This window comes from Aquarana catesbeiana, linkage group LG11, assembly GCF_042186555.1.
Source record: "Aquarana catesbeiana isolate 2022-GZ linkage group LG11, ASM4218655v1, whole genome shotgun sequence".
Classification (NCBI taxonomy): Eukaryota; Metazoa; Chordata; class Amphibia; order Anura; family Ranidae; genus Aquarana; species Aquarana catesbeiana.
In genome coordinates, this window is record NC_133334.1 from 53,246,429 (window position 1) to 53,260,214 (window position 13,786).

Genomic DNA, 13,786 nt, shown 5'->3' on the forward strand with positions numbered 1-13,786 from the left:
GACCCCGCCCCCTTTCAGTATCAGCTATTTTTTGCTATCGCCCGAATGAAAAAAAAAACACAGTGTTTGGCCGATAATTTTCGGCGGTCAAAATTTCGGTGCACATCTAGTGAACAGTGAGACACAAGAGAGTATAGTCCCCGAAATCATTGAGGGTAGTGGGATAGTGGCCCTGAGCAGCATAGCCACCAAATCACTACTGACAGTGGAATAGTGGCCCCAAGAGGAGAATAGCACTCCATTTTTTGGGGTTTAATAGAATAATGGGCTCCAGGGGAGAATTTGAACCCCCAATCTTTGGTGATAGTAGAATAGTGGGCTCAAGGGAAATTATCCCCCAAATCATTGAAATCAATAGGATAGTGGCCCCCCAGGGGAGAACAGCCCCCCAGATTGATGCTATCAGTGGAAGAGCGGCTCCTCAGACCTTGTTCACACTTGTGGGTGGGGGAATCGCACCTTTTACCGAACATAATACGCACTGCTGTTTAAAACTGCATGGGGCTGCCATTCATTCTTAATGGCACCCCCACACATCTAAAAACGCAGTGCGTTTGAGGGGATCATGGGGAAAATCGCATGGTGCAAAAGCCTCATGTCATTTCCAGGCTGCTGCGTTCTGAAAATGGTGCAGGAGCCTTTTACCTTCATGTTACGCAGTCACCGCGACCCATTCAATGAATGAATGAATGAATGAATGAATGAATTCATTCATTCATTCATTGAGGTCAGTGTGACAGTGGCCCCAGAGGAGCATAGTCCACTAAATCATTGACAGTGGAATAGTGGCCCCAAGAGATGAACAGGCCCCCAAATCTTCTGTCAGAAGAATAGTGGCCCTTAGGGCAGAATATCCTCAAATCATTAGGGGAATAGTGGGCCCAAGGGGAAAAAAGCCCCCACATTATTGGGATCAGTGGGATAGTGGCCCACAGGAAAAAAAGAGCCCCTTAAATCATAGATGTCAGTGGAATAGTGGCCCTCGGGAGGGGGGATACTCCTTAAACCATTGAGTGTCAGTGAAAAATTGGCCCCATTAGAGAATACCCCTTCAAATCAATACTTATCCTTCACTCCCCCACTGCTTTATAAAATGTTATGTAGGGATCCTTAAGTAAGGGTGGAGGAGCTGGGCCAGCACAGAGAAAAAGACCCCAAAGGAGGAGAGGGCTTTGACATGTAAGGGAGGAGAGGGCCGTGTTAGTGAACTGACTCTTCCTGGAGTAAAATGGGCAGATCAGTGATTAGTAGGTGGGGTTCGTGGTTCACATCTTGGTCCCTATCCCCCCACTCCACAGACATGCTGGTCAGTTAATTGTCCCCAATATGATATTCTACAGAAAGCGTCCCTGCCATGTGATCAGGTGGTGACGGGGTCTCTTTATGTTCTGTATACAGTGGGGTGAGGAAGAGTTAGATGTTGTATGGGGGGAAATGCTGTCCACATCACCCATTACAGAGATTTCCCCTCACTTCTGTCCCTGGAAGCTCCCCAATGTTAGGACATGACAGGAATCACCAACACAGGAAGTGGGGGCAAACTTCCCCAATGGGGACACTGACACAGCCAGAGATAAACACCTGACAAAGGATCTGACTCCTCCACACTCCATACATTACAAACAATAAGAAGTAATTTTTCTGGCTGCAGAGGAACCAACAGTCATAGCACACCCTGCCAGCCTTGGTGGTGGCTTGTATTCCCACATGGCCATGTGCCTCCCTCTATAGCACAGCTCAGTTCCCATCCTCCCTCACCTCTGCTTCATCCCACACAGACCACATTTTCCCTCCTCTGCACAGGCCTGGGGGAGTTCACATTCGCAATTAGAGAACCGGTGTTGTTTCCCGAGGCGCCATCTTGATTGCTGGCAGAAGCAATAGACTGTGTATAGTAGAGAGAGGGCAGAGTGGGGGCTCAGCACTGTGTGTGGAGGGGGGAGGGGGGTGCTGGTTGAGGTGACATATGTCCTCCTCTCTGCCCTCCATGAATGTACCAATAAGAATAATCATTGTAAAGAAAAGTTGTATTCTCTGGGAAGCTGCTGCACCTTGTTAGGACTTCTGTTACAATGTCATTACACAATAAATCACATTACAGAAGTGAAGGTTGCTGTTTTGTTGGTTAATGCAGGTGTCCCCAACCCTTTGGGCCACAGACCGTTACTGATCCGTGGTCTGTCAGACATCGGGCTGCACTGCCACACTGCATCTGGTGTCAGGCTACAGGTGGCAAGTGACGAGCTGCATCTGGTGGCAGGTGACAGTGACAAGCTGCATCTGGTGGCAGGCGACGGTGACAAGCTGCATCTGGTGGCAGGCGACGGTGACAAGCTGCATCTGGTGGCAGGCGATGGTGACAAGCTGCATCTGGTGGCAGGCGATGGTGACAAGTTGCATCTGGTGGCAGGCGACGGTGACAAGCTGCATCTGGTGGCAGGGGATGGTGACAAGTTGCATCTGGTGGCAGGCGATGGTGACAAGCTGCATCTGGTGGCAGGCGACGGTGACAAGCTGCATCTGGTGGCAGGCGACGGTGACAAGTTGCATCTGGTGACAGGCGACGGTGACAAGTTGCATCTGGTGGCAGGCGACGGTGACAAGTTGCATCTGGTGGCAGGCGACGGTGACAGGTTGCATCTGGTGGCAGGGGATGGTGACAAGTTGCATTTGGTGGCAGGGGATGGTGACAAGTTGCATCTGGTGGCAGGCAATGGTGACAAGTTGCATCTGGTGGTAGGGGATAGTGACAAGTTGCATCTGGTAGCAGGGGATGGTGACGAGTTGCATCTGGTGGCAGGGGATGGTGACAAGTTGCATCTGGTGGCAGGCGATGGTGACAAGTTGTATCTGGTGGCAGGCGATGGTGACAAGTTGCATCTGGTGGCAGGGGATGGTGACAAGTTGCATCTGGTGGCAGGGGATGGTGACAAGTTGCATCTGGTGGCAGGTGACAGTGACAAGCTGCATCTGGTGGCAGGCTACAGGTGGTAAGTGACACGCTGAATATGGTGGTAGGTGACCGTGGCAAGTGACAAGCTCACGGCTCCCACTGATTCTGCATTATGGTGAGTTGAACTATTTCATTATATATTACAATGTAGTGATAGAAATAATGTGATTCAATCATCCTGACACCATATCAAGCATGGTGTAGTGATGATTGAAGTGCTAACACCAGCCATTTGCCCAACAAATCACCCTCCGCCGAATTCCACGTCAACCCCCACTATCAATACTCAGAGAGTATTTGACAATTGTTAAGGTGGTGTTGTATTGCCTCCGCACTGCCTGCTTTAACCCATTCGTTGTTGCGCTAGCGCGCCGCAACTGTATGCATTTCAGAGCAGCCCTATTCACTTGCATAGATTGTGGGCAGCAGGCACTACAGTCATAGCTCCCAATTGTCCCTGATTTTGAGGGACTGTCCCTGATCTGGAACAAAGTCCCTTTGTTCCTCTTTCCTCCTCATTTGTCCCTCATTTTGGTCTGATCTATATAGGTGTACATAAAATGCACTTTTTAGCTTTCAAAAACTGTTTCCCAGTGCTAAACCTTTCATCCAATTTTTCAGTTGTTGCATTTTTAATTTTTTTTTTTTTTTAAATATAATTGTCCTTTAAGTGGGAGTGACAGGGGGTGTGTCCTACATACTTTTGCTATTAGGTGACCCGTGTTCCCATCTCAAAAAGTTGGGAGGTATAACTACAGCTGCTGAAAGCGACAGGGGGCATAATCCTTTCCTCGGCATGTGTACATCCCCCCCCCCCGGTCACTGCCTCTGCGGCTAAAGTGGTAGATGGGGGGTGGGGGGTAAAAGTGTGGCTCAACACAAGAGGTTTTACCCCCATCCCCCCAACTTCAAATGTGAATGAGCCCTTTTCCTGCCAGAGGCTTTTTTGTATTTTTTGCACATAAGTTAAAGCAGAGCTTATCTTTGTAGGATCTCTGACCCAGAACTCTTGATTTACATGTGCATTGCCCCATAGAGCTACTGTTCTGTAAAATTTAGTTTTTGACCTCCCTGCGAGCAGGGAGAGCATTATTTGATTAGTTAGGTCTGATCTGGGCTCTATAGGTAAGGGCTGGATTACTTACCCCTGTCTCCCAAGGGACCCTGGGAGATGGTGGGTGGGAGAATGGTAACCCCAGCCTGAATGGTAAAGTGGTTCTAAAGGCTCAATGTTTTTTACGTTCATCCATTCTATGTTAAAAGGTACAAAAAACCTGTGTGCAGCAGCACCCCCTCTCATATACCTGAGCCCCATCTCGTTCCAGCAGTGTGCCCAAGAGCCTTGGCTCTCTGGGGACTCTCCCTACTCATTGGCCAGTAAGCCAGAGAGGAAGGGGGCGTGGCCGAGCTCTGTGTCTAAATGGACACGCACAGCAGCCTGCACTTGGCAGGAGGGAGGGGCCAGGAGCGCTGGTAGGGACCCAAGAAGAGGAGGATCTGGGCTGCTCTCTGCACAGAGCAGGTAAGTATAACATATTTGCTTTTTTTGTTTTTTTTTAAAACCTTGCCTTAAATATAACTTTAAAGGGGTTGTAAAGGAAAAAAATTTGTTTTTTTAAAATAACAAGCATGTTATACTTACCTCCACTGTGCAGCTCGTTTTGCACAGAGTGGCCCTGAACCTGGTCTTCTGGGGTCCCTCGGCGGCTGTCTCAGCTCCTCCCTGCAAGAACTAATCACCTTCATGCAAGCTCTCTCGCATGGTGTTGAGTTCTTGTGGGCGCGCTCCTGTGATACAGCCGGTGGCTATAGCAGCTCACTGTATCCCTCGGACCTGCCCCCCGGCGCGACGCATCATTGGATGTGATTGACAGCAGCATGAGCCAATGGCTGCGCTGCTTTCAATCCATCCACTCTAGCTAATCAACGGCCAGGCTGAGCGGCGAAGAGGACATCGGGGGCGAGCGCAGTAGGTTTAGGGGCTCAAGTAAGTAAGGCGGGGGGGGGCTGTGGGGGGGGGGCGGTATTGTCGGATGTTTTTTCACTTTAATGAATAGGATGCATTAAGGTGAAAAAACGCGAACCGTTACAACCCCTTTAATATCTTCTCAGCCAATCTCTGGTCAATATGGCAGGTGACCAGCAGGAGGCAGAGGGAAGCATAATTAGGCCAGAGACCAGAGTAGAGCGTTTATGGCATACTTGCCAACAGTTCAGCTTTTCCTGGGACAATCACGATTTTGGGACCCTCGATTCGATTAAATTCCCGGGATTTTGCCTTTGTCTCGGGAATTCGGGAATGTTTTTGGCAAAAACGGCCGGCGGGCTACAAAAACATGTCCGCCATGGTGAGGACTATTTCCCTGTGTGTTCAGTGGAGAGGGGAGGGGCAGCCAATCGGCTTCTCTCGACAATTCTCTTGTACACTAAAGCCGATTGGTTGCATGAATCGGAGGCCCCTCCCCTCTCCACTGACCACACGGAGAATGCCGGGAACTGTAGGTGCCACTGACCCTCCACCCCATGTCCGATGAGAGGGCATAGACAGTGGTGTAAGGAAGGGCGACTCTGCCGGGGGCACCTGGTGTAAGGAAGGGCGACTCTGCCGGGGGCACCTGGTGTAAGGAAGGGCGACTCTGTCGGGGGCACCTGGTGTAAGGAAGGGCGACTCTGCCGGGGGCACCTGGTGTAAGGAAGGGCGACTCTTTCGAGGGCACCTGGTGTAAGGAAGGGCGACTCTGCTGGGGGCACCTGGTGTAAGGAAGGGCGACTCTGCCGGGGGCACCTGGTGTAAGGAAGGGCGACTCTGCCGGGGGCACCTGGTGTAAGGAAGGGCGACTCTGCCGGGGGGCACCTGGTGTAAGGAAGGGCGACTCTGCCGGGGGCGCCTGGTGTAAGGAAGGGCGACTCTGCCTGGGGCACCTGATGTAAGGACCGACTCTGCCAGAGGCACCTGATGTAAGGACCGACTCTGCTGGGGGCACCTGATGTAAGGAGGGACTCTGCCGGGGGCACCTGATGTAAGGACCGACTCTGTCGGGGGCACCTGATGTAAGGACGGACTTTGCTGGGGGCACCTGATGTAAGGAGGAACTCCGCTGGGGGCACCTGATGGCATCTGGTGGCAGGTGACACACTCAGGGCTCCCACTGATTCTGCATTATGGTGAGTTGAATGATTTCCTTTTATATTACAATGTAATAATAGAAATAATACGCTTCAATCATCCTGACACCATAACAACCTTGGTGCCGGGATGATTGAAGTGCTAACACCAGGTGTTTGGAGTATCTTTATCTGCTGATCATTAAACTTTCTGGAATACACATTTTTATTGTGGTGTAGGATCTGGGCCTGCTGTCCCTCCATCCCTCTTTCTTTCCTTCCTTCTCTCTCCTTCCCACCCTATCGTTCTTTCTCTCTCTCCGTCCCTCTTTCTCCCTTTCTTTCTCCCTCCATCCCTTGTTCATCTCAGACTCTGACCACACCCCTTTGAGCCATGCCCCTTTAAGCCACACCCAATAGTTCGCTTAAACCACACCTGTTTTTCGCCCCCCACACGCAGCATTTTTCTTTCTCAGCTATTCCACGCCTACAAATGAATGCCCCACCCCTAATTATAATAAGACACCTACATGCAAAATAAGTGTCCCTATAAATTCTTTTACAATGTTGGCAACTATGTCATGGTCCTGGGGGAGTAAGACCCAACCTGAGGGCTGTGGCATCCCTGGGAGCTTTGCCTAAAGCTGCAAGCACTGTTATGGGGTCCAAGTTACAGTTTGGTTTGGGGACCTCTGTTCTGTCCTCCTGGAGCATTTTTTAGGAAGCTGCTAAAAGATTCAGGACACAGGCTGCTGGAGGACTGAAGTTGACTGACCCTGCACGTGGCTACCCGGAGATCAGGAGACAGTGAGTACCAACCTTCAGTGAGTCCTGGGAGATCACTAGCTACTACTTTCCATATCCAGGACTGCATTCCTGTTGAGGGATTCCGGTTTGTTACTGTTCAGCTTTACACTTCAGAGGGGATGCCTTCACCCTGAAGTCATAGTACAGAATTAGAGTCCTCATTGTCAAGTATCTCTAGGCTCACCCTATCCAACTTCTACCCAAAAATAAAAACCACAAAAAAAAGAACATGCACTGTCTTTTAAGGGTCTGCTATGTACAGTATTTTGGGAGAAGCAGAAGATCGACTTGGGTGCAGCCTGTATGTCGAATTTTTAACATACGATTATTTCCAGCAACATTAGCCACTAGCAATAATTATTGTGCTCTCCTGGCAGCAGTGCGCTAGTGGGTTCTTCTTCAGTGTCCATTCCTCATGCTTCCTCCGTCGTGTGTCTCCTCTTCCACCAAAGCGCTAGGCATCAAATAGGATCGCCTGACTCTTTGGCCAATCGGGAAACAGGTTTCACAACCCGCCTTCTAATTGGCGGGGAGGAACTTTAGTGTGAAAATAGAGAAAATTCATTTGCTATCATCACACAACTGGGTGGGCTCGGAGCGCAATGCTCTGCGTTCCAAGGCCACCCTTTTTTGAAGCCTATTAGGATGCATGGATAGGGGAGGCGGCGCCCATGCACCCTCTGTGTACGGACCACCGCTGCCTGGCAGTGACGGCTCCCCGTGCCCCCCCCCCCCCCCCCGCTGGGAGAAAACAATAGCTTTGCGGGAGAGATTCTCCCATCAACATACTGACTGTGTTGATTGAGGAATTGAGCGATTTTCTTTCCTGCAACCCGTGGTTAGAAAGTTTGTGGACTGTGATACCCACAGGCAACCCCTGCCAGGCCCCCTTGCTGATCCGATGGGACCTGGGTCTCATACAGGAGGGCTGTCTGTACCCCCTTGTCGATGGCCCTGCATATAGATAGCCATCAAGATAAACTGTTCATGGTAAGCCTCTTGCACACAGAAAAAAAAAAAGCAACGTTTATAACAATATAGCTTTTTTTTGTATTTGTACAGCTCTGAACACAGGTACATAATCTAGTCATCTATGGGACAATGCACACAGCTGTATAAAGATCCGTAATGCCGCAATGATTAAAAGCAGAAATTATTTGAAAATGTTATGTTTTCGTGCAGAAATTGAAGTGCATATGCCTGTATACACAAACTACACTGCATCTGGAAAGTATTCACAGCGCTTCACTTTTTCCACATTTTTGTAATGTTGCAGCCTTATTTCAAAATTGATTAAATTAATTATTTTCCTCAAAATTCTACAAACAATACCCCATAATGACAACGTGAAAGAAGTTTGTTTGAAATTTTTGCAAATTTATTAACAATAACAAAGGAAGAAAATCCAATGTACATAAGTATTCACAGCCTTTGATCAATACTTTGTTGAAGCACCTTTGGCACCAATTACAGCCTCCAGTCTTTTTGAGTATGTTGCTACAAGCTTGGCACACCTATTTTTGGGCAGTTTTTCCCATTCTTCTTTGCAGGACCTCTCAAGCCCCATCAGGTTGGATGGGGTGCGTCGATGCACAGCCATTTCCAGATCTCTCCAGAGATGTTCAGTCGGGTTCAAGTCTGGACTCTGGTTGGGCCACTCAAGGACATTCACAGAGTTGTCTCGTAGCCACTCCTTTGTTATCTTGGCTGTGTGCTTAGGGTTGTTGTCCTGTTGGAAGATAAATTTTGCCCCAGTCTAACGTGCCAGAGCGCTCTGAAGCAGGTTTTCATCATGGATGTCTCTGTACATTGCTGCATTAATCTTTCCCTCAATCCTGACTAGTCCTGAATAGTCTCCCAGTTCCTGCCGGAAAACAACCACACAGCATGCTGCTGCCACCACCATGCTTCACTGTAGGAATGATATTGGCCAGGTGATGAGCTGTGCCTGGTTTCCTCCAGATATGACGCTTGCCATTCAGGCCAAAGAGTTCAATCTTTGTTTCATCAGACCAGAGAATATTGTTTCTCATGGTCTGAGAGTCCTTCAGGTGCCTTTTGTCAAACGCCAGGAGGGCGGTCACGTGTCTTTTACTGAGGAGTTGCTTCCATCTGGCCACTCTACCATATAGGTTTGATTGGTGGAGTGCTGCAGAGATGGTTGTTCTTCTGGAAGGTTCTTCTCTCTCCACAGAGAAACGCTGGAGCTCTGTCAGAGTGACCATCGGGTTCTTGGTCACCTCCCTGATTAGGGCCCTTCTCCCCTGATTACTCAGTTTGGCAGGGTGGCCTGCTCTAGGAAGAGTCCTGGTGGTTCCAAACTTATTGCATTTACGGATGATGGAGGCCACTGTGCTCATTGGGACCTTCAATGCCGCAGGAATTTTTCTGTACCCTACCCCACATCTGTGCCTCCACAAATCCTGTCTCGGAGGTCTACGGACAATTCCTAGGACTTCATGGCTTGATTTGTGCTCTGAAATGCACTCCTAACTGTGGGACCTTTATATAGACAGGTGTGTGCCTTTCCAAATCATGTCCAATCAACTGAATTTACCACACGTGGACTCCAATCAAGTTGAAGAAACATCTCAAGGATGATCAGTGGAAACAGGATGCACCTGAGCTCAATTTTGAGTGTCATGGCAAAGGCTGTGAATATTTATGTACATGAGAGCCTCTTGAGCCCGTCGGGAAAGAGAGCCCTGACTGATGGGGGCATGACCAGGGAGGAGTTGCAGGAAAATTGTTATAACTCAGGATTGGTAAAAGGGGGAAAAGGGTTGGGCCTGAGCTCAGGAGTTTGGCACCCCAGGGGATTATGGTCCTTTTCGGACGGAAGAATGGAAGAGCTCGGACCTGACCCTGTGGCTCCAGCTATGGACACGGATCACCTCCTGGCTAAGGTCCGTGAGCTGGCCCTCAGGGGTCAGGCTGACTGGCTCTTTGCCCTCTTATCCCCTGGGGTGCCCTCTCCTGCCCCTTCCACTGACCCTTCCCCTGTTCCTCCTCCCGTGTCGGATGGACGCAGGGCCCGCAGACGTGCCCGTCCACCTTCTCGTTTCAGCCCCAGCCCCTCTGCGGCCTCTCACTGCTCCCCCCCTCCTCCCCCCATCCATCCCTCTCCGGTTCGGGTTCCCAGGGCTCCAGCAGCCAGGGAGCGGGGGTCGGCCGCCCGCTCTCAGCGTGCCCCCCCTCGTCGGTCGCCTTCCCCAGCCATCCGGAATGACGTGCGGCCCCCCCTCGGTGTCCCCGTTCTCGTAGCCCCCGCTCAGCAGCCCCCCCCTCGCCCCCCTCCCCTTCCCTGTGTATGGCGCGAGGCCTGGATGGAGCTGGAGCGCTCCGCCCCACGGCCTCGCGTTGCATAGTTCCTGCTTCCGCCCCCGCTAGCAGCGGGGGGGCGGCGGGTGTGCGGCCGCTCCGCTCCTCGGCCAGGCTGTCCTCTCGCAGGGCGGCTGGAGGGGGCCGGAGCTGCTCGCCTGCTCCGGCGGCTTTCGATCCCTCGGACGGAGGCGTGTGCAGCGGCGGCGCCTCGGCTCGGTACCGGCTCCCCCTAGCGGCCAGTTCACTCCCTGCGCCTAGCCAGGCGGGAGTATTTGAACTGGCCGTGCACAACACAGAAAATGCACGCGCCCAGCACCCCTCTGCGCCCGGCTGGGCGGGGGGTGATTGTGGGGGCAATCATAGGGGAGCATATGGGTGCGGGCTGCCTCATCCTGCGCCCTCCTGGGCGGGGTCGCAGCTGGCCCAGGATTCATATGGCCAGGGTGCCTTGCAAAACGCGGCCCTTTCAGCACCCGGCTGGGTGGGGGGTAATTCTTCTCGGGACGGGAATCATACAGACGTGGCCAGGTCGCAAGGTCCCCCTGCGCCTCTATGGGCGGGGCACTCGGCGGCTTCTGGGCCATCGGTAGCGGGCTTTTCACAGGGCAGGACTCCCATTGCGCCCGGACGGGTGGGGGACAGGTCCCAGACCCAGGCCGCGCCATGCCATTTAGCATCCCGGATGGGTTGTGCCCCCTCTGCGCCCGGCAGGGCGGGTGCGGGTTTTTCAGCCCTCACGGATGCCATTCCCCCCCGTGCTCTCGGACGCCCTCCAGTGCCCGGTCGGGCGGAGGGCTCGCGGATTCCCCCCCGCCAGTCACCGGGGTTTAACCCCTCCTACGTGGTCAACATGGCGGGTAACGCCAGTCTCCCTGCGCCCGGCTGGGCGGGAGATTCTGGATCCGGGCTGGCGGCAGCTTCCGCCCTGGATCAGCCGGTCAGAATCCAGAGACGCTCCTGCACCTGCACAGTCACTGCCCTCAGCCAAGAGGACCCTTCAGTGTCCGTGGCGGGACCCCCGCCTTTGGATCTATCAGTCGGCCGAGACGGCCCGAACATACACGGCCCCGTTGCTCCTCACGGTGCTGGCCGTTCCAACCTGCAGTCTTCCGGAGTCGCATGGGACACCGCCTCGCCCGTTGATCGCCCGTCATCGGTGATGCCCCCAAGGATCAGTGAGTATGATTGTGAATTAATTTGGGGGAGGTCAGTTGATGATTCCGTATCGGGCCCTGAAGACCGTATAGCGTCGGTGGTTAGGTTGGTTCTCTCTAGTATGGGCGTTTCGGGTGCGGCGGCAAATCTTTCCCCTCCTTCCGGAGGGGCCTTGTGGGCTGTAGCTCCCACGGGTTCCCACATACCGGAGGAGACGAAGGAAAGAATATGGCGTCGGGATTTCGTTGATTTCCTCGCTCTAGTTCCGTCAGACAGGGAAACGGTCGACAAATCCCGGCGGGTAGATGTCACTACACAGGGCGATAAGGTCAAGCAGCTTCCTAGAACATTTGGGAACTGGCTGCAAGGTTTTTGTGCCTACGCAGGTGTGCTCTGCGAGCGTTACCCAGAGTTGGCGACCTCCTTGTTGTGCTACCTGGACCTTATCTGGGGAGCGTACAAGGTTTATGGGGGTCAATGCTGGTTCCAGTATGACACCCAGTTTCGACAGAAGATGGCGGCGCGCAAGGAGCTTCGCTTCGACTGTCAGGATGGTAGCCTATGGTTGTTGCTAATGTGCCCTCATAGGCCAGCGTCCTTTCAGTCCGCGGTCGGCGCTCCTCAACCCGGAGCGTCGGCCGCCTCCAAAAAAGGTGTTTGTTGGCTTTTCAACGAAAGTCACTGTAAGTGGTACTCCGCCTGTCGCTTCAGGCATGAGTGCTCTAGCTGTGGGGGTGCACACCCCTCCAGCCGGTGCTTCAGGAAGGGAAAACAGACATTTTCCAGAGCGGGAGCCAAGACCGACCTTCCTAAGCCGGAGGACGCCGGTGAACGTCCTAGAGATGTTGCCCTGGCTAGACCGGTACCCACTTCGTAGGGAGGCCCTGATCCTAAAGGATGGCCTGGATCGAGGTTTTTGGATACCGTTTTCCCCGTCGGACGCTCCTACCATGTCGGCTAACTTAAAATCGGCTGTGGAATTTGAATCCGTAGTGGCCGAGAAACTCCAGAAAGAGCTGGAGATGGGGCGCATGGCGGGCCCCTTTGATCTTCCCCCATTCCACAACCTGCGGGTGTCCCCACTCGGCGTGGTCCCCAAAAAAGCGAGTGGTAAATTTCGTTTAATTCATCACTTATCGTACCCTTCCGGCTCCTCTGTCAATGACGGAATTGATCGCGAGGAATCGCGGGTGCATTACGCGTCATTTGATAAGGCTCTTCACCTCGTCAGGGCAGCAGGGCGTTCCGCTCTTTTGGCAAAAGCGGACATTGAATCCGCTTTCCGCCTTCTCCCGGTCCACCCGGATTGTTTCCACCTCCTGGGTTGCTACTTTCAGGGAAGCTATTTCTTCGATATGTGCCTGCCTATGGGTTGCGCCATTTCGTGTTACTTCTTCGAGTTATTCAGTAGCTTCCTTGAGTGGGTAGTCGCCCGGGAGGCCGGGTCTCAGTCCATGCTGCACTACTTGGATGATTTCCTTTTTGTGGGTCCCTCGGACAGTGGGCAGTGTCAATGCTTGCTCTCTGTTTTTCAAGATGTTTGTCGGCGTTTCGCCGTCCCGCTGTCCGTGGACAAGACCGAGGGTCCGGTAACGGTACTATCTTTTTTGGGCATCGAGATCGACACAGTGGCTATGGTTTTTCGCCTGCCGAGGGAGAAGCTGACCAGGCTTCTATCCCTGGTTCGTTTGGCGAAAGGGTCCAAAAAACTGCAGCTGAAGCAGCTACAATCTCTGCTGGGGCACCTAGTATTCGCGTGCAGGGTTATACGCATGGGGAGGGCTTTCTGCAGGCGATTGTCTTGGGCCACGAAGGGCGTTACGGCCCCGCACGTTCGGATCACCAAGCCCATGCGGGCGGATTTGGACATTTGGCTAACCTTTTTGCAATCCTACAACGGACAGTCTTGTTGGTTGCAGGAGGAGGTACCGAACTCACAGCTGGAGTTGTACACTGACGCGGCAGGCTCCTGTGGTTTCGGTGCCTTCTTTCGGGGGGAGTGGTCTGCGGAATGTTGGCCGGCCTCATGGGCCCGCATGGACTTATTGCGCAATCTCACCCTTTTGGAGCTTTTCCCGATCATTGTAGCGGTGGAGCTTTGGGGCGAACAGTTGCGCAATCGTCAGGTGATCTTTTGGTCAGACAATATGAGCGTAGTGCAGGTAGTGAACAAGCAATCGGCCAGTTCCCCCCCGGTTGTGTCACTGTTGCGTTTTTTGGTTTTAAGATGTTTGCATTTTAACATTTATGTTACGGCAAAACACGTTCCGGGAATTTCCAATGACATTGCCGATGCTCTTTCACGCCAACAGTACCCCCGTTTTCGTTCCCTGGCTCCGTTGGCTTCGCTGGAGGGCCTCCCCTGTCCGGCCCACTTATGGAACCTCGTTTCCGGGGATTGTTAGAACTGCTTCGGTCGTCGCTTTCTCCGCGGACGTGGGC